Source organism: Furipterus horrens, unplaced genomic scaffold (genome assembly GCF_987537825.1).
Source record: "Furipterus horrens unplaced genomic scaffold, mFurHor1.1.pri manual_scaffold_9, whole genome shotgun sequence".
Classification (NCBI taxonomy): Eukaryota; Metazoa; Chordata; class Mammalia; order Chiroptera; family Furipteridae; genus Furipterus; species Furipterus horrens.
In genome coordinates this window covers 43,058,040-43,084,485 of record NW_028327179.1, presented here as the reverse complement: position 1 = coordinate 43,084,485, position 26,446 = coordinate 43,058,040, and positions in this window count along the sequence as shown.

Sequence of the window (26,446 nt, the reverse complement as noted above, 5' to 3'; positions counted from 1 at the left end):
TAAATGCCACTTTACCCTCCATGACTAATCCTCTCAAATTAAGGAATAATTAATAAAGTTTACATATTCTTGCTAACTTTAAACAATAGGAACATGGAAAAATTTTATTTTCTGTGTTTATCACTTTGACGACTCAATGTTCTTCTAAGTGTTAAAATGTAACTTTTTTAAAGAAAACGATTTATGGGACATCTAAGGACCAGTGAGAATGGGGTGTCATTAGGATATGGTGATCTTAGTAAAACTTTTAAAAGAATTTAAATTTTTTTATTTAGAAATAAGCTATTTAAAAACAATAAAAGTAAAATACATACACATTAGGATTATATTTATCTGAAATATTAACATAGTTCCTGGTTGTAGATTATTATTTAGAAAAATTTCAATGGCGTTTTTTATTTCAAGGAAATGGCTTCTCCTTTTCCTCAAAGAAAGAGAAAGTAGAAATCAAACAAGCTTCAGTATTTATTCCTATCCTGAGCATGCAGATCTCTGAATTACATTGAACTGGATGATAATATTTAAAGAAATTCTGGAAGTAGAAATGAATACTAGAGAGTATTAATTATACTATACAAATAGTCCAAGAAATGAAATACCTTAATTCATCAGAAGCAATACAACTGGAGATTTTTTTAAAGCCAAACATTTTCTACTTATGTTTAAGATGTCTTCGCAACCTTACGCCTACCTTTTACCCATACATTTCTCCATAGGATAACAGATCTGTGGGCCCTAAGAACCACACAAAAGTTCAGGGGCTGGGCATGGTGAGGAGGGAGAAGAGAATGGAAGGAAAAGTTAGACATTACTTTTTTCTTCATTTTAGAGTCCAGACACAAAGGAATCAAGTTTAAAGTGATGTGCATTCCTCAGAGACAAACAGTGTGTTAATGAACAGTATTTTGCTGCTACTACATTTATCTGGGCATGGTACAAGTTATGTATTAAAAAAATGTCCATTTTACTTTTAGTTTAACATGAATAAGAAAACACACACACATAAAAAGAACACAAAATTGGATCACTTATAGCTATTTAAATTTAAGTATGTTTGCTTTTTTTTTTTTTTTAAGTATATTTTATTGATTATATTGTTACAATAGTTCCAATTTTTTTTTCCCCTTTGCTCCCCTCCGCCCAGCACCCCCCTTCCCCAACAATCCCCTCTCCAAGTCCATGCCCATGGGTCGTACATACAAGCTCTCCCGCCTCACCCTTTCATATATTCTTCTTCTTCTTTTTTTAAAATTAATTAATTAATTAGTTAAATATTTTAACAATAAAAAATAACAATTCCTCCCTCTCAGACTTAAGACCCTTTACAATCTTATAAAGGACAATGGATGAAGGTCTCGAGCTCCTCTAGCTGCTTCAAGCTGGACATGGTCGTCGTCCTACCTACCCGTGGGTCAAGAAATCCCTAATAAGAGTGGGGATGTGGAGGGGAGGGTGGCCTTCCCACAAGGGGAAGGATCGTGCAGACTCCAGGTTGGTTGGCTGTCTCTGGACAACGGCATGCTTGGTTTGACAGGCTGGCATCCTTGTTGTATTCTGGGGGCAACAGGGTTAAAGGACATCATTTAATCCGTAACCACTAGATGACAAAAGACAGGTATTAATTTTTCAATGTCCCACATTAGGGAAAAGAAGGGCTTCTTTGGAGGAAGGTGTGCCAGGTACATCTCACCTGTCCAAAACCCTTTTGCCCATTATACTTATTTTGGACTGGGGGAAATATTTTAGGTTTCCCCCATCTCAGGCCTCTGGGCTTTTTCTGTCCAAGCCATTAGGATAGAAAAGAGAAACCAGTTTTAAAGTGAAGCCCACAGACCACCCCGTTCTTCACCAACCCAGCCACTTAGTTCAGCCAAACCATTGAGTCTCAGGAGGCAGCAATGCAGACAGGATTAAGTGAGGCCTATGCATACAGATAATCACTCAGGTAATGAGATTGTAGGCTTATGCCCTTTGAAAACAGAAAACACATGTTAATTTATGTAACATAACCCACATACAAGTCTCTAAATCTGTAGGACTGTCTTATCAGAAGGAAAATCCTTGTCCTTCTAATATTCACTGAACTTGCATTTCTATTCTTTATATTTTTATTTCCCCCCCACTAAAAAATTTTCTGTTTGTTTGTTTTTCCACTACAGTTGTCTCACTTTTTTTCCCCCTCTTGCTTCCCTGCACCCTGCCCCCCCCCCACAGTCAGTCCCCACCCAGTTGTCCATGTCCATGGGTCATTCATTCATACATGTTCTTTGACTAGACCCTTCCCCTTCTTACCCCTTCTCTCCCTCCCATCTCCCCCTTTGTTACTGTTAGTTTATTCCTTGTTTACATACCTCTGGTTCAATTTTGCTCATTTGTTTGTGTTGTTCATTAGTTTCCTGTAACGGGTGACAGCATAAGGTAATTTTCTTTTGTTGCCTGGCTTATTTCGCTAAGCATAATTCTCTCTAGTTCCAATCATGTTGTTGCAAATGGTAGAAGTTCCTTCTTTCTTTCAGTACTTATTCATTGTCATTTTCCCCCTTTGTACTCGTGTTCCTCTCTGTCTCTCTGTTTCTTCATCTTCTTAAAGCAGACCCTTTAGCATCTCTTGCAATGCTGGTTTGGTGGAGATGTATTCTTTTAGCCTTCTTTTGTCTTGGAAACTCCTTATTTCACCTTCCATTTTGATTGAAAGCCTTGCTGGGTAGAGTATTCTTGGTTGTAGGCCTTTGTTTTTCATTGCTTGGAATATTTTTTGCCATTCCCTTCTGGCTTGTAGTGTTTCTGCTGAGAAATCTGATGATAGCCTTATTGGAGCTCCCTTGTATGTTATTAGTTGTTTCTCTCTTGCTGCTTTTAGGATTCTCTCTTTGTCTTTGAATGTTGGCATTTTAATTATGATGTGTCTTGAAGTGGGCCTGTTGGGGTTCATCTTCATTGGGACCCTCTGTGCTTCCTGGACTTGCGTGACTCTTTCTCTCGTCATGTTAGGAAAGTTTTCTGTCATTAGTTTTTCAAAGAGGTTTTCTATCCCTTGCTCTTCTTCTTCTCCCTCTGGAATTCCTATGATACAGATATTATTACGTTTCATGTTGTCCTGCAGCTGTCTTAGAACCTCTTCAGTCTTGTTCAGTCTTTTTTCATTTTGTTGCATTGTCTGGGAGTTTTTGTGTAGGTTGTCCTTCAGCTCGCTGATCCGATCTTCTGCTTCCTCTAGCCTGCTTTTAATTCCTTCTACTGTGTTCTTCAATTCAGAGATCGTATTTTTCATTTCCTCCTGGCTCTTATTGATAGCTTCTATGTCCTTTTTCATGCTCACGTAATTTTCTGTGAGTTCCTTGTAGTTTTTCTGGAGTTCTTTGAAGTTTCCGCTGAGCTCATTCAGCTTCTCCATAATCCATGTTTTGAATTCCATATCTGATAGTTGGCTCCCCTCTATTTCATTTAGCACTCTTTCTGGGGATTCTACCTTTCCTTTTGATGGGAGGTTGTTTCTCTGTCTCCCCATTTTTTTGACTCCTATTGTTTGTTGGTGCTTCTTGGAATGATCTAAGTATGTTTGCTTTTGCTACCATCCATTTCACACATTAGGCATATTCACAGTTTCATGAGCCATAGTCTTAGCAAATTTCATCTGTACCCTAAATGTATAACGTATCAGAATGGATTATCTAAATAACTTTTTTAAATTATTAATTGCTTTTTAGTGAGCATAAAATAGAAGCCAATAAGGCTTTGGAGTGAGTTCGCTCTTAGATAATCAGAACCTGGGAAAGGTAATTGTTGATCTTTTACGTAAAGAGGTGGTTTTCAATATGAGTTGCAAATCTGAATTATCTATAAAGCTTTTATAAAATAATAATGGTCCATCCATAATCCAGACCAATTAAACAGAGCTCTGGGTTGAGACCTGGGAAACTGTATCTTTTATTAAACTCCCCATGAGATTGCTACACTAATTAAACAGTTAATATTTGTAAAGTTGTTAGCACAGTGGTAATAACTATGTCAATGTATGTTAAATAATTATAAAAATAAGTGAGGTTTGGGGGCAAAGAGAAAGGAAGTCTAGGATAGTGAGGGGGTTGGTGTAGCAGCCTGGAAGTCCCAAGAGCTCTCACTGCGGCTGGAACATTATTACAGGTTTAGCTCAGGCTGGATCAGGAAATCCAAACAAATAGACAGAAATGGTTGGACTACTTTGATGTTTTATTTAATTGTACTTAACTAAAACTGACTAATAAGAATTGATGTGCATAACTGAAAAGACCAGTGACTCAAACAAGATCATGACTTTTTGGAAATACTTTCTTGTCATTCTTGATGGCACTTTCTTTTCCACGCTTCACTTCAAGACATGCTCCTCCTCTTCACAGCAACTAGTTCAATCTTACATGTGCTCCCCTCCATAGCTCAGAAAAAGAAAGACTTTTTCCTTCCTCAAATAGGTCCAGACAATGTCCCATGATTGAGATTCATTGGCTCTGGCTGGCCCTGCCCAGAATGATGAAAATAAGCCTCTTTGTCTTCCTGATAAAAGAGCCTCTTGGCTTGCTTAACACTGGACTAATGACTGAGTCCAGGGAAATTTGATGCTCAGATTAAACTTAAATTGTATGTTCATTTTGGAAGCCAAAACTGGGGTTAACCCTACAAACTGCAGAGATAGGAAAAGGAATTAACAATCCCTAAAATGAAAAGGGTAATATTAGTTAAAAAGAAAACTGGATTTAGGGCCAGCTAACAAGAGATGTCATCATGGTTAAAGATTAATAATTCTATGCGCCTTTGAGACTTAACATGTAGGCTTCTACGTTCAGCTGGATTTGGAATTCATGGGGCAGAACCTTCAGAGACACTGAGAAGGAACTTCTCTCATTGCACAAAGTCCTCCTGCTTGTTAATTCCTGAAATTCTTTTAAGAGAGAATGAAGCATTTGTGCAAACACTCAAAATGCAAAATAATCCTGGGCTGGAGAACTCACTTTCTAAACTACAATTAAATTATAATTGACTGACATGACATCCTCTCTGTGGGGAAAAGTGTAATGGGAGTAGAGGAGAAAGGAGCCAAGGAAGAAGTAAATGGGCACAGAAAGGTGAAACCTGGGGCACTCTGGGCTGACAGCCGACTTCACATGGCTGCCAAGGCTGGTCGTGTCCCTTGTCAGAGCCCTAAAAAATGAGTTTCTCAGCACATTACATTCTGGCATCTTAGAGCGCTCAATGTAGTTCACAGTTTCACAATCTGCCTGAAGTCCTTTTGATTCAAAATCAATTCTTTGGGTGGTTATCGGTAAAATGGATTGTGAATGCCAAATCAATCCCTCATTTCAGTGAGGGGCTTGATTGTGGATGAAATATTGTGGTTATTGATTAATTTCTTTTGCATTTAACGATGTTTCTTGGACAGCATGCAGACAAGCCACTTTTAGCTCAAGCAACTGAATGCCAGAAATGGCACCTTAAGGCCCAAACAATTTTATCTTGGAAACTTGACCATTAGAAAACTATGAAAGATTTTGCTTTCCAGATACTTGCTTTAGGGTACTGTGTCTGCCTTTCTTTTTATTTGGCTCGCATCTTCTGCCCTCCATCTTCTTTTACTTCTCGTTAACAAGTTGTCTACTAAGTGACTACTACACATCTTGCCAGTGCTCTCTGTGCAGAACAATAGAGTGTTGTTGTTATTTTTTAATCAGTGTTTTTGTAACTTCAAATGTCTTTAAATTTGCTTTCTATTTTTCTATGAATCTGGACTATTGATTTTATCCTCCTCTTTCTTTCATTTTCTTTTTTATTTTAGAGAGATGGGAAGGGAGGGAGAAAAAGAGGGAGGGAAAAATCAATGTGAAAGAGAAATATTGATTGGCTGTCTTCTGTAGGTGCCTCAACTAGGGATTGAACCTGCAGCCCAGGCATGTGTCCTGACCAGGACTCAAACCAACAACCTTTTGGCTTATAGGATCAGACCCAACCAACTGAGCCACATTGGCAAGGGCTCCAGCCATTTCTAAATTTTTTTTCTGTTTCTTCATTTTGCTGCCCAAAATTATATTAACATTTCTTTGCTTCCATGCCATCAGACTCCTTGGATTCCCTTATTTATTTCTGTTGGCTTCTCCTTCATGTTACTCACCCCTTAAATGGGTTATTTTGACCAAATTTTTTTATCCTTTTAAGATGGGTTAAGTGTTCCTCCTATGTGTTCCCATAATATCCTATTAAAGAACTAAGACCACTTCACTGTAATGAGCTGTTTGCATGTTGGTACCCTTACTAGAAAAAAACAAAACAAAACCTTAATATAATCACTTTTCTAACTTTTCTACCCACACCAGTGCCCCCAACAGCAAATAAATTCTTTGCCACTGAAAGAATGTGTCCAAGACACATTGTGTGAAGGAATCACATGATAGAGCATCAGGTCACTCCAGGCATACATGATAGAGATATCAGAAGATCTGATGCCTTGTGGCAGCTATTTCTAGAACTAGTAAATTAAGATGCTCTTCTATTCCAGCTCTATGGAATCAGAAACTTTGTCAATCACCAGATAGTGGTGATGACCTGCCAATGGTCTACATTGTAGTTAGTTATATACTTATATCTAACTCAGAGTTAGGACAGTACCTTTGCCCACTTAATTTCAAAGAATGTTAAATCTCAATACAGATGGATTCTAATACTGACCAAAAATAAAATAAAATAAAATAACTGGAGATCAGAGATTTTTATGAAAATCCATGAACAGTAATAATTATTATTGAATCATTTCAGTAAAATTGATTCTGTGCATCCTTTAAGAAGTATGTATTCATCTGACCTATAAACTTTGTTCCAGGGATTTGTATACTAATGGTAATAATACAGTATGGAGAAGCAGAGACGCAGGGAGGGGGTATCGCTGAGGCCATGTTCACGGGCGATTAGGAGCAGATGGGACCTGGTACAGTAGATGGTTGGCCATGGTGAAGGGCACAGAGTCTCATTCTGTAATAGGGAAAAGGGCACACTCTGGGCAGAGACAAGGTGGAATTGGCTAAATCCTCTTCCATTTGTTCCTGCTTCCACACTGAAATAAGTACAGCTCATTAGCTGAGAGTGAGGAGACGCTTGACTTTTGAAAAGAATGGTAAAAACAGGAAAAAGAATCTTCTAAGTCAAAAAGTAGTGAACGACTTCTACAATGCTGAATCTGCTGGTCAATTCTCAGTTGTGCATTTGACAGTTTGTCACTCCCTCCTTTTAAAAATATTTCTTTATACACTCTCTTGAGTTTCTCCCAACTTTCTGACCACTCCATGTCAGCCTCCTCTGCTGGCTCTGCAGCATCTCTCTGAACTCTTAAAGGGAAACCTCCCCACTGCTCAGACAGTGATTGTCTTATTCTACCTACACTTCATAGATGATCTTATCCATTCTTATGACTTGAAAACCATCTATGTGCTATTGGCTCCCAATTTTACATCTTCAGCCATGATTTCTCCACTGAATTCCAGATTAATAAATGCCACCGCCTACTTCATGTCTCCACCTGAAATTGTTCTGTACCTCTCAAGCTTAATATGTTCAAAATGGAACCCCTGACATCTCTTCACCTCCTACCACACCCTCTTCCATATTCTTTTCAAACAAAGTAGATGGTAACTCCATTTTCTGATTAGTCTTACCCAAAACTTGGAGTCACACGTGACTGCTCTCTTTCAGCACACCTCATCTCTAATTCACCGATAAATATTTTTGTCTGCAATTGCAACATTTATTTATCTATCTAGCATCTATATATCTGCCTACCTATTGCCAAATATATCACACTATTCCCAATTCCACTGCCACCACTCTGATCTAAGCTACCATGATATTTAGCCTTCTAGCTAGCTACCCTTTTAAAATTACTCTTTTTTTTTTTCATCTCTCTGCTTCAGCTATATTACCCACTTCAATGTTCCTAGAATACGCCAAGCATGTTCCCAATTTAGGGCTTTTGTACTTACTATTTTCTCTGCCTTGAGCACAGTTCCTTTTGTTAGCCATATGGCCTACTCCCTCACTCTCCAAGTCTTTAGAGATGTATAGAAAAAAGTATAAAAGACTGAATATCAAAATGTTATTTTTAAAGTTTATAGAATACACACACACACACAAACTGCTTTTCAGAGGGTGGAATTTAAGGTGTATACTCTTAATTTTTTCAATGAACATATAATAATGAAACTAACATAATACAGGAATGTTTTTATTTCTCAAATGGAGTTGAACAGACCAGTGAGGAGACAGACATATGCCAAGGGATGCAGGCAAACTCTAGAATATGTAAAAGTCAAGGAAACAAACTCTCCCATAAAACATGCAGAAGGAATGCAGCCCTACTAAAATCTTGATTTCAGCCTAGTGCAAGAAGGCATGAATACACAATTCAAGAAAAACTTAAAAGAGAATGTGCATTTAGGATTCGTCCAGCAATGGTTTTCAATAAAGCATGACTACACATAGCCACGAGCTTGTCTATTTGCCTTCACATTTACTCTTTGGCCAGTGGGACATCAGCAAATGTTGCAAGCAGAGGCTTAAAAGGTACATGTGCATTGAATCTTGTCTTCTTGGAACACTGACTTGGAGCTGCCACTGAGAAACCCAGTCCAGTTTACTGAAGCATAAGAGAGTCGTTTGGAAGGAATGAGGGACCCCAGCTAATCTCCATAACCAGCAGCTAGACATAAGACTTAGATCATCTTGGACCTTCAGCCATGTGAGTGCCGCTATCTGAGCAACCCAGACAAAACCAGCAGATCAACCACCATACCAGCTGAGTCTATCATGAGAAATAAGTAATCATTGTTACCTTAAGATATTTAAACAGTCTCATAAATTATAAATATGTTATTCATTCTTCCCTCTTGATATAATTATTCTGTAATAAATGTTATTTGGGATCTCTCCATCACTTCAATCTTTTCTCATCCATTACTCAGTTTCATCTCATATACATTTGTGAGAAGTTAAACATCAAACACTTGAGGTCTAGATTTGCATTTAAGATATCATGTTTATTTTCTACTGGTTTAATAAATTATTATAAACCAGTCTGGGATTGCTTATACTAAAATGAGCATTACAGGAATAATTGGGACAGAGGTTATAATAGCAACAATAACTAATTCTATTGAAGATTTCCTATGCATCAGACTGTATCATAAGTACAATCTTTCATTCAGCATCCATAAAACAAATATTATTGTTATCTCCTTATAAAGATAAGAAAACTGAGGTACAAAGAGGTTAAGAGGTTAATTAATTTGCCTATAATTACATAACAAATAAATCAGGGAACCTGAATTCAAAATAAGAACCATCTGACTTCAGTGGCTTTGGTGTTGACCTCTATACTCCTCTACAACAAAAAAACTTATTTCTTTGACAATAGCCTCCAAAGACAGGAATTAGATTAATCTAAATTAGAAATAGGACAACAGAGAAACCCATCAGAGACTTTTTTCAGCTGGTACCAGATAACTGCTGAATCTCACTAAGATCTCCTGTTAAAATTATATAAAATTTTTGGTTTAAGACACAGGATTTATGAAAATATGAACAAATTTAAACTTCTAGTCCTTTATCTTTTACTAATTGGGTATAATTTTCAATAAGTTCTTGCTATATCACAGATTTCATATTTGTAAAATTAGTGTTTTTGATTCCTATTTCTCTAAGAACAATTTCTATTCAGCATTAAAAAGTATTTTATAAACATTTATCCCAAATGTATAAATTATATACATGACAATTTTGTATCTCAGTTGGAGTCTCAAGAATCAATTTAACAAGAAAATATTAAAAATACAATGAGGTCTGATGAATTGAGTTTGGAGTCCTATTATGTCAGTAGGGTGGTCATGGTAAAGAATATCACAGAGATCACTGAAGTCCTAAAGTATGACCTTACATATTTTCAACAGATATTGTTTAAACAATAGCAGGCCACCAGGATATTGATGATTCGATTGAAATGAGGTTAGAAGAGAAGGGCGCTTTGCCTTTGGAAATGCTTGTCTTATGCAGATAAAGTCTCAAGAAGCAGGTTTCTAATAGCTATAAAGGGAAAGTTGAATGTCCAGAGCTTTTTGTAATGTCAATTGAAACCTCACATCCTTTGGAAAACTTGGAACATAATGAACGTTGGGAACAAGGGCACTGCTTGGCTAATCAAAATTAACTTAAATGTAGTAGAGATGCGACTGCTGCATTAATTCTCTCTGAGCTGACACATGTACAACTCTGGGAATGAGCAAAACTATCCTGAAAGATTTTTGTTTATTTAAAAATTAGAAAACTGAATAGAATGGAAGACAAACAATTCAATATTATGGTCAGTAAAGGTGTATGAATCGTGTAGGTTTAAGAAGAATTTGGAATTTGAAAATTAGAATTTTCATCAGACCTTTTAATTTAAAGATGCCTATTTTCTAACAAGGAATTAATATCGTTTAGAAATGGTGAGGAAGCAGCATTCATCTCAACCACATAAAAACACTACCGTGACTCAAGTTTGTTCTTAAAAAATACAGTTGAAAAAAATGTAGCCTTGCTTTATTTCAAGGTTATTAAGTGCCCAGTCCTGAACTGCTTCAAGGGCTTGGCCGCCTGAGCTAAAGCCATGCCTTCCCACCTCTGCTATGGTTTGGCGCCACCTGGTGGAATTTCGGTTCTGGCTTTAAAAAGCAAGGAGAGGATGTAATTATGTTATATCAAAATTGGTGTCATCATAGGATTCTACTGAATTTATGACCATTCATAAAGTCCTGATTAAGTATTCATCCTGGAGACAAATGCTAGAGTAACTTACTCTTGCAGAAGTTACTTCTTCCTTCCTTTAATTTCTCAGCTGAAGCTTCCAGTTTCCACTGTCTAACTTGATATTACTCCAAGGTTCTACTGGGTACCCCAACCCTTTTTTTTTAAATATGTTTTTTTGATTATGCTGTTACAGTTGTCCCAATTACATTTCCTTTTGCTCCCCTCCACCCAGTGGCCCCTATCCCTCCAGTTGTCCCCACTTTTAGTCCATGTCCATTGGTTGTGCATATAGTTCTTCTCAACCTCTCTCTGTCTATTCCATTCCCTCCTACTATGCTTCTTAGTTCCTGTACCATCTCCCTCCCTCTCCCCCTTCCTCCTCCCTGCTGACCTCCCCCCAATATGTTCTCCATACCTATAATTCTTTCTCCACTCTTGTTGCCTACTTAGTTTGCCTTTGTTTCAATTCACTAGCTTCTGTTGTTGATTGTTGTGATACATTTTTCATTTTAATGTTCATGGTTTTGATCCTCCTTCTTCTAAACCAGTCCCGTTACCATCTCATATAATAGTGGTTTGGATCTAATGAACGCCTTCAGTTTTACTTTGTCCTGGAATCACTTTCTCTGCCCTTCTATTCTGCATTACAGTTTTGCTGGATAGAGTATTCTTGGTCATAGGTTTTTGATTTTTATTACTTTGAATATTTCTTGCCAGTCCCTTCTTGCCTGCAGGGTCTCTTTTGGGAAATCCACTGATAGTCTAATTGGAACCCCTTTGTACATGATTCTTTTCTTCTCTCTTGCTGCTTTTAATATTCTTTCATCTTTAATTTTTGACAATTTGATTATAATGTGTCTTGGAGTGGTTCTCCCTGGGTCCAGTTTTTCTGGAACTCTCTGTGCTTCCTGGACCTGTCAGTCTATTTCCTTCCTCAAGTTCAGGAAGTTCTGCTTCATTGTTTTTTTACATAAGTTTTCAATTTCTAGTTCTTCTTCTTTGCCCTCTAGCAATCCTATTATCCGAATGTTCGATCTCTTATAGCTGTCCCAGAGGTTTCTGATCTTCTCCTCACTTTCCTTACTTTTTGTTTCCTCTTTCTGCACTGGTTGTCTATTTGTTCCTTCCCTATGTTCTGGTTTGTTGATTTGATCTTTGGATTTTATTTCCTCACCACTTGTCTCGTATGTGTTTTCATTTGTTTCAGTGTGAGTAGCTTTCATTCCTTCCCTGTCTTGTTCTAAATCTTTTGTTAATTCTGTAAGCCACCTTATCACTATAGCTCTGAACTGAGCCTTGGAAAGGTTTTTCATTTGTTCCTCTGTCAGGTCTCTCATCTGCGGCCTGGTGAACTGCATCACCAGGATTTCAACAGACTTGTGTTTAGCTTTCTTCCCAGGCAGGCTATAGGGGGTGAAGCCCTGTGCACTTGTCACTGACCAGCGACCGGCAGCAATCAGTGACCCGTGGCTATTGGCGACCTTTTTTGCCGCTCTGCAGCTCTTTGTGTGGGGGCAGGGATCCAAGATGGATTCCTGCCATTACTCTGTGGAGAGACTGGGAGGCTCCTTCCCCACAACCTCACCGTCCAAGGCAATAGGGGTTCTGCCTTCCCCAGCGTTGGAATTCCAAGCTGCCGGGTCTTGATTGCAGCCATGATTGCTCCCCTGGTGTTTCTCACAGTCCCGCTGCTATTCCCGCTGCTACCTTGGACAGGTCAGCCTGACTCTTCCATCCGGATTCTGATCTCACCCCTCCTACCCATCCAGATGAGCACCGCTGGTTTATAACTTTATACTTTGGGCTTCCATGTAGTTTTATTTTCTGGAATCTCTAGTTATATTTTGTTTTAAGGTGGTTTTACTCCTTCTTAGTTGTAAAGGAAGACTGAGCATATCAGTCTAAGCCTCCATCTTGGCCGAAAGTCCCCAAACCCTTTTTTAAGTTCATTTTATTTTGCCTATAAGGGTTCCAAGTACCTCAACTTAGTTTTGTCTTATTGTCTACTGCCCTGTTAGCTTTATAACTTCCAGAATCTCCCCAACAGTCTTGGCTGTTGCTGGGAGTGGTAGTTTGGATTTAATTTAATTTTTAATTTTTATTCTTATAGTTTTTAGGGCTAAATTGAATTTATATTTGTATTTACATTTCTCTTGATTTTTCAAAGATATTTGTATAAGAAGAAGCCTTGAAAGCCAACGATTGTGATTAACTATTTCACAAATAAGAGGAATCAGGCTTTAAGTTATTTGTCCAAGAGAAAAAATTGGTAGATAATGGAGTTAAGAATCAAACCTGGAACCTCTGATTCCAAATTTCATATACTCTCTATTGTGACACAGTATTTCCTCATCTGAGACCAGTGATGTATTTCACTATTTTCCCCACTTCGTATTTCATTTAACAGCTTCGTTTATGTTAGATTCTAAGGTGACACAAAACCTGTTATACACATTGTTTCTCTTGAGCCATTCCCAAAGCCAGGTCCACTTTCAAAAAGACTCTTAATAATCATGTGGGAAACCCATACTGCTCTGTTTCTCACAGTCCCTCTCCCTTTCTAAGAGGGGAAATTCTGAATTATGGAAAACATTCCAATATCACAAGTAAGGGGAGATGAGAGATGATGGCAAGGATTCTAAGAAAGTGAAACCAGAATAGCACAACAGTACAATTTCAAGATTAACATTCTAAGTCCAGAAAGGCCCAGACAACTCTAGAGACTGAGAAAAGAAACTGGAAGATACAGTTTGGGGACTGGCAGGAGAACAAGCTGGATTTATGTTTAGCCCTTTCGAAAAGCTGAGTAACCTTGCCCAAGTTTGCTGACTGATTGGTGTCTAGGTTTTATCTGCAAAATACCTACAACATGTGGCATTGCAGAAGTTAAAATGCCCCAGGTATATAAGAAAATACCTAATTCAGTGTCAAGAGTTAATGACACGTGATAACATTATGTCTGATTGTACATACCAGATAGTTCAACTGAAACTAGTTAGTTAAACCTCTGTACTCATTTATTTGTCATGTAAAAAATATTCTGGACTATGAGTTCTTTTAATCTTCACCTGAGGATTTGTTTATTGATTTTAGGATTTTAGAGAGAGAAAAAGGGGGAGAGGAAGAAGAGAGAGAAACAGAAAGAGAGAGAGAGAGAGAGAGAGAGAGAGAGAGAGAGAGAGAGAGAGAGAGAGAGAGAGAGAGAGAAACAGCTATGTGAAAGAGAAAAATGTGAAAGAGAAACAGCAGTTGGTTCTCTCCCATATGTACCCTGACCTGGGATCAAACCCATCACTTACATCACCTGGCCAGGGCCGGACTATGATTTTAAAATAATGTTTTAATGTTACCAACACAATAACATAAATAATTTAAAACTCTACACTTTGACTTGAGAAACCCATACCTGCATTTTAAAAATTCATCTATTCAGCAAATACTTATAGAGCATCTACTAGTGCTCAGTGCTGGAGAACAAGACAGCTAGTTTCTTGAACCTCATGGGGTTTATATTCTGTTTACAAGTCCACTTAATTGTTTACATAAAACGTGAATGCACTTTTTTTGAAAATCTTGCCATAAATAACTCAAAATTTACTTTTAGCTTTGGTATAAATGCCCCTTGACAACTCTAACTCCCATAAGTATGACAAGGCAATAAATATGTTTGGCAGAGCAACTATTTATGTCCTGTCTTCTGTGTTGCCAGGGTGATGGTAACAGTATTGAAAACATTGGAGGTGGTTGTTATTGGAAAGGATCCTGACTTTCGTTTCCAAATGAAACTGTAAAAAAAGCAAAATGTAGGCAGGGGTGTGGGCAGTGGCTGGCCATGGCTATACATAAACTAGATGAATGAATTATTGATGATTAATCCAATGTGATATCATTATCAGAAATGTAATAGTCACAGAAAGTATTAATAATACTTAATGTTTTATGAAATTTTAGTAAGTACATCAATATTTAGGTTTCTTTTTGAAAAGCTAAAACCATGTCATTGCATGCTTTCAAAAGTTATGTATTTACCCACTTTTCTCTTCCTCTCCTTTCTTCTAGTGGAAAACAATTCAAAAGGTATACTAAGTTTTTGGTCTTCTAAACATGATTTGAAATGTTGCTAAAGGACAAATTCAGCTTCAAAATAATTTTTAAATAAAATCAGAAATGAAGGAGGAAAAGTAACAACTGATGCCACAGAAATACAAAGGATTGTAAGAAAATAGTATAAACAACTATATGCCAAAAAACTGGACAACCTGGATAAAATTAATGAATTCCTAGAAATATATAATCTTTCAAAACTGAATCAGAAAGAATAAGAAAATCTGAATACTCAGATTACAACTAATGAAATCAAAGCAGTAATAAACTCCCAGATTGAGGGCTGGCCTACAAACCAAAGGGTGGCCAGTTCGATTCCCAGTCAGGGCACATGCGTAGGTTATGGGCCAGATCCCTAGCTGGGGGCATGCAAGAGGCAGCCACACATCTCTTCCCCTCTCTCTAAAAATAAACAAATAAAATCTTTTTTTAAAAATGAATAATTATGTTTAAAAACAAAAAACTCCCAGAAAACAAAAGTGCTGGACTGGATGGCTTCACAGGCAAATTCTACCAAATACTCAAAGAAGAACTAACATCTATCCTTCTCAAACTATTCCAAAAAATTTAAGAGGTGGGAAGACTCCCACACTCATTTTACAAGGCCAGCATTATCTTTATTCTAAAAGCAGATAAAGACACTACAAAGAAAGAAAATTCTAGGCCAGTATCCCTGATAAACATAGATGCTAAAACCCTCAACAAACAATATCCAACAATACATTAGAAAGACCATACACTATGATCAAGTGGGATTTATTCTGTGAATACTAGGTTGGTACAATATCTGCAAATAAGTAAATGTGATACACTACATAAACAAAATAAAGGATAAAATCATGTGATTATATCAAGATTCAGAAAAAAAGCATTTGATAAAATCTAGCATCCATTTTTGATAAAAACTCTCAGGAAAGTAGGAATAGAAGGAATATATCTCAATATAATAAGTCCATATATAACAAACCACAGCCAACATCATACTTAATGGGCAAAAATGAAAAGATTTCCCTTAAGGACACGAACAAGATGTGTGTTTTCACCGCTCCTATTCAACATAGTACTAGAAGCCATAGCTTCAGCAATCAGACAAGGAGAACTGAAAAGCAGCCAAAATGGAAAAGAATAAGTAAAACTGCCACTATTTGCAGACGATGTGATACTGTATATAGGAAACCCTAAAGACTTTACCAAAGAACTAGATCTAATAAGTGAATTCAGTAGTGTTGCAGGATACGAAATTAGTATTCAGAAATCAGTGACATTTTTGTACATCAACAATGAACTATCAGAAAGAGAAACTAAGAAAACAATCCCATTTACAGTTGCAACAAAAAATAAAGTACTTAGGAATAAATTTAACCAAAGAGGTATAAGACATGTTCTCACATAATTAATAAGATACTGAAGGAAAAAAACTGAGGAAAATATAAATAAGTGGAAGTATACACCATGTTTATGTTATAAAGAATTAACATCATTAAAAATGTCCATAATACCCAGAGCAATTTAGTGCAATTCCTATCAAAATGCCAATGGCATATCTCATGGAACTAGAACAAATATCCCAGAAATTTATATGGAACCCTAATAACCTCAGCAATTTGAGAAAGAAGAACAAATTTGGAGGAATCATACTACCTGATATCAAACTATACTACAAGGCCACAGTAATCAAAACAGCATAATTCAGGTATAAAATCAGACATCTAGATCAATGGAGAAGAGTAGAGAGCCCAGAAATAAACCCATTCCTTTATGGTTAATTAATATTTGACAAAGGAGGCAATAACATACAATGGGACAAAGACATTCTGTTTCAATAAATGGTGTTGGTAAAATTGGACAAATACATGCAAAAAAATGAAACTTGACCACCTCCTCATTCCACACACAAGAATAAACTCAAAATGTATCAGACTAAATATAAGATTGAAAATCATAAAAATTCTAGAAGAAAACATAGGCAGTAAAACCTGGAACATTTCTCACAGCAATATTTTTTTCTGATCTATCTCCTCAGGCAAGGGAAACAAAGAAAAATAAACAAGTGGGACTACATCAAACTAAAATGTCTTGCACAGCAAAAGAAAGCATCAATAGAATGAAAATATAACCCACAGAATGGGGGAACATATTTGCCAATACATCTGATAAGAGCTTTATACCCAAAATTTTTAAAGAACTTATAAAACTCAACACCAAAAGAACAAACAATCCAGTTAAAAAAATAGGCAAAGGACCTGAATAGACACTTCTCCAAGGAGGACATACAGATGGCCATTAGACATACAAAAAAATGCTGAATGTCACTAATCGTCAGGGAAATGCAAATTAAAACCACAATGAGATATCACCTCACACCTATCAAAATGGCCATCATCAATAAATCAACAGACAAGTGTTGATGAGAATGCAGAGAAAAGGGAAGCCTCGTGCACGGTTGGTGAGAATGCAGACTGGTGCAGTCACTGTGGAAAGCAGTATGGAGATACCTCAAAAAGTTAAAAATGGAACTACATTATGACTCAGTGATTCCACTTCTGAGAATATAGCCAAAGAATCCTGAAACACTTATTTAAAAGAATATATGCACCCCTATAATTCATTGCAGCATTACATACAATAATCAACATTTGGAAGCAGCTTAAGTGCCCATAAGCAGATGAGTGAATAAAAAAGCTGTGGCACTTCTACAGAATGCAATACAGTATTCCCTTACTTCCTGGGGGTATTACATTCTAGATCCCCTCATGATAGGTGAAAATCCGTAAAATAGGAACCTTACATTTATTTTAGTATTTATATATATCTTAAGGCTTTATAAACCCTTCCCACACACTTATAAACCTTTCCCACTCCCTTATTAACTTTTTCCACACTTTTATAAACTATTAATGTTCTTAAACATTCTACACTCTTAAACCTATGTAACTTTAACAACATACGTATACAGTACCACAAAATCCCATGATATAGTGAAAAATCCACGATAATTAAATATAATATTTTTTAAAATCCCGCAATACAGTGAGGTTGTTATAAGTGAACCACAATATAGAGAGGGACTACTATTACTCAGCTGTTCAAAAAAAAGAAGAAGGAAATCTTACCCTTTGTGACAGCATGGATAGACATGGAGATTGTTATGCTAAGTGAAATAAGCCAGACAGAAAAGGACAAGTACCATAGGATTTCACTTATATGTGGAATCTAATGGACAAAATAAGCAAACTAACTAGAATCAGACTCATAGGTATGAAGAACAGGCTGACAACTGTCAGGGGGTGGGTGTTGGGGGCTGGGTGAAGTAGTTGAAGGCATTAAGCAAAAGTAAATAAATAGATAGGTAGGTAGATAAATAAAACAAACCTCATAGACATAGACATCAGTATGGCGATCAGCAGAGGGTAAAGGGTGGATAAATGGTGACAGAAGGAGATATGACTTGGGGTGGTGAACACACAATACAATATATGAATGATATATTATAGGATTGTACACTTGCAGCCTACAGTTTTGTTAACTAATGTAATCCCAATAAATTCAATTAAACATATATATAAAGAAATTTTAAACTATATTAACAATATCCTTTAAAGGGAATAAATGACTATATACCAACCCTGAAAAATAAAAGTCACCTATCAGTGGATTGAATTTTCTGTCTTATTTGAAAGCACCATGTTCATGTAGACACAGGGACCAGCGGGTAATTGCTGGCTCTCTCTCTCATTAACTTCATTCAGTCAGTCTCTTAATTTCAAACCAACTAGGACTTTGGTACCAAATTAATTTTTAAAAGTCCTTGTGAGGAACACTTCACATTAACCCTTTCAAACCACATCTGTTCTTCCTAAGAATGTGATGAGAAACAGTTTAGTGTGGAGAGTGAGACAGAGACAGACTGCGATTGAAAAGAAAATGAGAATGCATTTCTCAGGTTTCTTTGCAGCTGGCTTTATTTTTTTAAGGTTTCAAATGTGTTTTGTTTCTTTAAGCTATAAGGAGCAGCAGAGTGCTTGGATGACAAGTTGGTTTTGTGGCAATTGTGTATAACAGCAACTGTAATGGTTACTGATCTTTCACTCCTGTGGGCAACTCTACCAACACAGGGTAGGCACCATTCTATTTCAATCTGTGATTGCAAGTATCCACACAACACAGAAAGTGGTTTTGCTGGATACCACAGCATTACCATATCTGCCATCAAAATCTGGTGAGTATTTTATATGGCTCTGTCTTGCCCAAAAGTGCTGAATGCTTCAATTCTTGATACAACTGCATGCATTTTCTGGGTGAGAAGAACATCACAAAGTGTGAGGAAGTTTGCAGTTGATTGTAACTACTGGTATCTTTCATGGCAAGGAGAGATGGTAGAAATCCTGAAACCCAGATGCCCTCCTCAGAAAGTTCAAAATTCAGCTTCTATTACCAACTTATTATAAAGCACACATTTCAGGAAAAGCCAGTTGGAAGAGATGCATAGAGCACAGTACATGCCCTCCCTGGGTGCACCAGTCTCCTACCACATCACTGTGTCCACCAACCTGGAAGCTCCACTGTGGGCTTTCTTGACACAAATTAGATTCTGACAGTTATATGCAACACTGTGATATTTGAAAGGCAGGAGTAATATGGAGATGTTTTATATGTTCGGCCTATTTTGTTTCTTTTGATAATCAAAGTCATATATGTTCTACCTTGGTTTTAAAACTTTTCAGCAGTTTAATATCCACTTTCTAGCTTCTTGTGTTTTTGAGAAGTACTGTACAGCCAGCTCTGAAAGCTCATTCTGGAGCGCACTTCTCCAAAAATTACAGAAAATTTTTAAATATTTTATTTATTTTTAGAGAGAAGGGAAATGAGGAAGAGAGGGAGAGAAACATCAACGTTTGAGAGATACATTGATTGGTTGTCTCTCACACACCCCCAGCTGAGGACCTGGCCTGCAACCCAAGCATGTGCCCTGACTGGGAATTGAACCCATGACGTTTTGGTTCACAGGCCAGCACTTAATTCACCAAGCCACAGCAGCCAGGGCATTCCAGAAATTTTTAAGTCACCTAACCCCCTGTAAGTCACTCACTGCTCAGAATACTTAGAGTAGTTTTAGTTTTCTGTACTAAACCTTGTGTAATGTATATCTCATGTAATTCTCTGCTTTAAAATGTCAATACCTAACCACTCTTAATGGAAAAGTATCCAAATAATGAGCATCATATTAAAGGGGGTGAAACTGATACATTCCTCACAATTACTATTATAATTATAATTATCTTTTATTATTTTTCCATATAATCTATTTCACTTTCCCAAATTCATTTATTCATATTCCTGTTTGATTATTGAAATCTACATTCCTTCAAATTCTCATTCTAACCTTACCCTTATATGATAAGCCTCCTATGATCATCTAACCAGAATTGATCTTTTCCTTTCTTAGCTAATATAGCACTTGTTTTTCTTTAGGATCATACGAACCTCTTTGACACTACTAAATTTCAAGTGAACATTAAAGATCTCTACACCCAAAAGATACCATTAGTTCATTTACTCAAAAGTTATCAACTACCTCATCATGAGCCAGTCATTGAGCTAGGCACTAGAGTAAGGTATGAAAGAAAATACAGTCTCTGTCTTAATGAACCTTATATCTTAGTAAGTATTAATATAGACTCATTAGGAATGAATAAAAAAATATTGCCAAGATAATTTTGCTAGCAAGAAGATGAATATAATGAACAAATTATTTGTTTTAGATGTGATTTGTAGAAAAATGGTCTCACCACACTCTTGTAGATTCCATTTCATGAAAACGTAGAAGAAGCAGGGTTCTAACAGGTCCTGAATTAAACTCTACAGATGCCCCTGGAAGTGTATTGGAGTGTCAGTAAATAAAACTCTATGCAAAATTTGTGCTTATTTATTTACATGTATTTTTTTCATGGTGCGAGGAGGAGTCCATAGCTTTTACCAAACTTTCAGAATGGTTCCCAAGAAAGGTCAAGAAACACTGACGCAACATAGTGATATCGTTACTAATACAAAATAGATCTAAGACAATGTATTACGTTTATAATGACACAAAGCATTCATAATTCCCTAATAAATAAGGAAGTCATGGTTTTAAAGAGAGACTATACAAACCATGAAAATAAGCATTGATTTATATACCTCTGCCCTAGATGAAATCAGGATGGGCCTCAGGCAGATTGAGTCCATGGAACTGCTTTGCTGGCGGCAAACCTTTCCTTGTATCAGCAGTTCATTTCACCTTCATTTTATGTTTATATATATTTACACACATGTATTTTAATTTGAAGTGATTACAAGTGAGATGAAGTCAGAGATCTAATGTTTTTCCAAGTTTAAATGTTCTGATAAAGAAAAAGTGGTAAAAACTAATTTTCTCTTCCTCCACCCAATTCCCAAAAGGCACAATTACTTGGGTCTCAGAGATATCACAGGAGAATAATCTGATGGATAGCCACCTTCATTGCAAAAAATTGGTACTTCTTCCTTAGGCAATGTTAGAAGGTCAGCTTAATGATCATATTGTTGGTTTATAAGACTATTTTGTTATCTATTCATTTCTATGAGCATAAAGAATAAATTTTGTGATTTAGAATTAAAACTAAAATATATGTATACATATATACATATATGAGATAAGAAATACATTTCTAAACAATTTGCTACATATATCTGTTAATATTATATTTGGTATATGGCATACATTTCAAGAACTAATTTATTTAATAAAATTTTTAAAAATTAGACTTAGACAATACACTTGATTACATATAATATATTTACATTTTTCTTGTCTCTGAATAACCTGCCCAGCATTTGTTTGTATTATGTGGTATAAAAATGTGTTCATACATTTGAAACTTCATTGGAAAATCCTTAGAAGAGTTTCTAATAGATAGACTATGCAGCTGAACTATCTGCAAGAAAATTAATTGACTTTTAAAAGAAAATGAAACAAACATCATACTAAAAGTAAAGGAGGAGAAATGGGAGAAATGAAGGTTGTGGCATTTGTGACAGAGTCTGCTGGTTGTCCTCTGACTCTGTCCTTTCATCTTTTTGATGTATGACTGGTCTGTACTTCTCCAGACTTTTGCAGTTGGGTGTCATCCTGTGATTGATTTATCTTGAGTGGAGTGGATTGGAAAATATGCCAATTTCTAGGCCTAAGTTTCCAGACCTCCACATTCTCTTCCCACTTCTACTCAGAGTTGGCCATGAAGATGATATCAATGCTTTTGAAAGGAGCTTTTTGAACCCTAACCCAGGGGCTACTACCAGATAAAATTCAATGTGGCCATGAAATTTCGATGGCAAAAAAATTTACCTTAATTTTTATTAATTTACGGATTTTCTTCTGTTAAAAATGTAGACAATAAACCAATAGTACTTGTGGGTTTGGGAAAAATAGAAATCACAGATATTTTCAAATCATTTTACCCAGTTAACATTCCACAGTCAAATTTTCTCATCATTCTCTTGCATATAACCCAAATCTCTTCCATCTTCTGCTCTATCTCTGCCTCTCCCCAAGCATCAGTTTGGGTAACAGGAAAACACATTGCCATAATCACCATTCTCATTTAAACTTCAAGAGGGCCCCTGGAGCTATCTAGCAATAATACTTACTGCTCTATTCAGTTTTCTCTCCTAGAAAAATATTTTATGCTTTCTCTTCTTTCTTCAGACTTCTACTTTATTCTCCCATCTTCACTCTCAGTTAACATACGTGATTTTTTGGTCATGGAGAAAGTTGAAGAGAAAGGATGTTTTCCCAGCTCACACTACCACATCTATACACCAGCCATCATTAAGCATCCTACACTCAACCTTCACTCGTGTAACAATGGATAGTTCATGCTCCTTTGTAAAGGCGCCTTGTACTGTGCACCAGATCCCATTTCTTCTCCTCTCCCAAGGATGTTGCTCATGCAATCACCCTCTATATTTGGTTTTTTCTCATTGGCATATATAACATACTGTGATTTCTCCCATCATTTAAAAATCTCTGAAGCCCATATTCCTTTGCAGCAGTTTATTTTTTAATAGCGAAACTCTTAATAGTTGTCTATCTCTTCTGTTTCTAATTCCTTTCTGTTTTTTTCCCTTGGATTCATTCAAATCAACCTGAGCCCAAACCCCACTTCCACCATGAAACTTCTCATCAAGGTCACTGGTGACTTCATAGTGGTAAATACAATAGTCAGTTTTTGCCTCATATCTTACTCCACCTATGAGCAGCATGTATCACAATTAATGACCCTCCCGTTGTCTGAATCATTTCTTGCCTATCCAGGACAAAATTCACTTCTGGTCTTGCCCTACTCCCAATCTCCAAACTCCACTTTCTTCTGCTTTTTTAAAAAACATTTCTTCTGACCTCATAATACTGGGAAACTCCAGGGCTCAGGTATTATCTGTCTTTTATTTCTTATCTACTCATTCCTTTAATGACAATAACTGACATTTATATCTTTAGCTCAGACTTCTCTGAGCCTCAGGCTTGTATATAAATCTCAAGCTGAACAATAAAGTGAACTCGATCTTTTTCTCCAAACGTGCCCCACCTGCAATGTTCCCCAGCTTAGAATGAAAGAGTGGCCTACTCTATTTTTCAGTTTTTCAGGACAAAACATTGGAGTCACCCTTGACCTCTTTTTCTCTAACACTCCACATGAATTCTATAGGGTAAGTCTTGTCTGTCCTACTTTAAAATCCAAAAACCTCACTGCCTGTGTGCTAAACATGACCATAGTTCAATAGACACTTACCTGGATTGTCAACATAGCCTTTGACGTGCCTCCATGCTTCTGCCTTGCTCAACATCAGCATATTCTCCACTACATTCCCAGTGATCCTGTTATAATGTACAAGGGGTAACTCCCCCAAAATGAAATTTATTTATTAAAAATGACGCATTTATTCTTACATGTTTAAATTTTAGTCATCTTCAAAGTACTCTCCATTTGATGCAATGCACCTATCAAGACATTTTTTTCCACAGTTCAAAACAGTTTTCGAACTCATCAATTTTGATGCCTTTTAGTGCTTCTGCTGTTTTTTGTTTCACCTCTTCCACATCAGCAAAACATTCCCTTTTGGGACTTCTTTCAAACAAACAAAAAGAGTCACTCAGGTTGAGATCAGGTGAATGGGTAGGGGGAGACATGGAAGTCATGCCATTTTGGGTCAAAAACTGTTGAACACTCAGTGTGATGTGGGCAGGTGTGCTTGTGAATCACCCACCATGAAATGGGCAAATGCATTGAAAGAGTCCTCAACAAAAATTCACCGAGGCTGAATGCAGCCTGTCACAACAATGTCAGCTGGTACACTGATACAGATGGTTTATGAGAACACTCACCTGGTGGGGGAGCCTGTAATACAAGGGGCCCACCCTTCAGAAGATAATTCCAGCTTATGGGGTCTTCCTTTGAAAGTAAAAAGAATACAGTTAGAATACTATTTGTCAGTCTCATTTAGAATAAAAGAAATGTTTCTCATCATAATCCATAAAGCTCATATAATTTACTGCCTCTCTCATTTCGCTTCCTATCCTGTTGTCCCTGGTGACCCTTCTCCATCCTTTTGCACTGACCTTGCTGTTTCTTGCACACCCAGGCATGTTCATGCCTCAGAGCCTATAATTCCTTGTTTCTTCCCCCCTTGAAGTTCTTCGCCAGGATTCCTTTTAACATTCTACTTCACCAGCTTCAAGTCACTGCTTGAATATTACCTTCTCAGGGATGCCTATCCTAATTATCCTATTTAAAATTCATCCTGCCCTCCCACCTTACTTCAATTTCCTTCATAACGTGCATCACCTTCTAATGTATTATGTTTATATCATTTCTCCAGATAAAGTTAAATATGCTCCATTAAAAAATTACAAGTTAATTTTAATTCAAAAAAAAAAAAAAACAGTTAAGGGTTTCCTGAGCTCCACAAACAAAATATTAAATGAGGCTTCATATATCCACTGTATAAGATGGAGCATACAAGATAGCCATGGGGCTTAAATTGGACAGTTGAACATATATTCAATACTTCTAAATTTCTATATTATGAAATATATATGTACATACAAAAGAATGTATATGGTATTCATAATAGTTTAAAAATACACAAATACCCACCTATCTACAATGAATCATAAGAGATAGAATATTTCTTTTTTTTTTTCAGATTTAATGTGTTTTATTGATTAAAATATTACATTTGTGCCAATTTCCCTTCCCTCTGCTCCCCTCCACCCGGTGGCCCCCCTCCCTCCAGTTGTCCCCCCCTTTTAGATTATGTCCATTAGTTGTGCATACAGTTCCTCCCAACCTCTCTCCGTCTATTCCATTCCCTCCTACCTTGATCCCCAATTCCTATATCATCTCCCTCCCTTTCCCCATTCCCCCTCCCTGTTGACCTCCCCCCAATATGCTTCCCGTACCCACAGTTCCTTTTCCACTCTCGTTGCCTGTTTAGTTTGCCTTTGTTTCATCTCCTTAGCTTCTGTTTTTTAAACCAGTCCCTTTAACATCTCATATAACAGTGGTTTGGATCTAATGAACTCTTTCAGTTTTATTTTGTCCTGGAAACACTTTCTCTGTCCTTCTATTCTGAATGACAATTTCGCTGGATAGAGTATTCGTGGTTGTAGGTTTTGGATTTTCATTACTTTGAATATTTCTTGCCAGTCCCTTCTTGCCTGTAGGGTCTCCCTTGAGAAGTCTGCTGATAGTCTAATTGGGACCCCTTTGTACATAATTCTTTTCTTCTCTCTTGCTGCTTTTAAGATTCTCTCTTTATCTTTAATTTTTGACATTTTGATTATAATGTGTCTTGGAGTGGTTCTCCCTGGGTCCAGTCTCTTGGGAACTCTCCTTGCTTCCTGGACCTGCAAGTCTATTCCCTTCCCCAAGTCTGGGAAGTTCTCCTTTATTATATTTTCACTCAATTTTTCAAGTTCTAGTTCATCTTCCTCATTCTCTGGCAAACCAATGATTCTTATGTTGGGCCTTTTATAGCTGTCCCAGAGGTTTCTGATCCTCTCATTGTTGCTTCCCATTTCCTCTCTCTGCATTGGTTGACTGCTTGTTCCTTCTCCATATTCCAGTTTGTTGAAATGAACTCTGGATTTTTTTTCCTCACCATCTGTCTCGTATGCGGTTTTGTTCCTTTCGTTATGAATGTTTTTCGCTTCTTTCTTATCTTTTTCCTGCTCTTTTGTGAATTCTGTAAGCCACCTGATAACAATGGCCCAGAACTGAGCCTCTGACAGGTTTCTTATCTGTTCATCTGTCAGGTTCTCTATCTGCTGCCTGGTGAGCTGTGTCACCGGTATTTCTATAGTTGTCTGCCTCATTTTGACAGATGCGTTTTGTTTTCCTGGGCCGGCTGTCGGGGGCAGTGCCTGTGTACGCGTCACAAATCAGCGACCGGCGCCTGTCTGCGACCTATTTCGCAGCCCTGTGGTGCTTTCTTTCTTTGGGGGAGGGGGTCCAAAATGGATTCACAC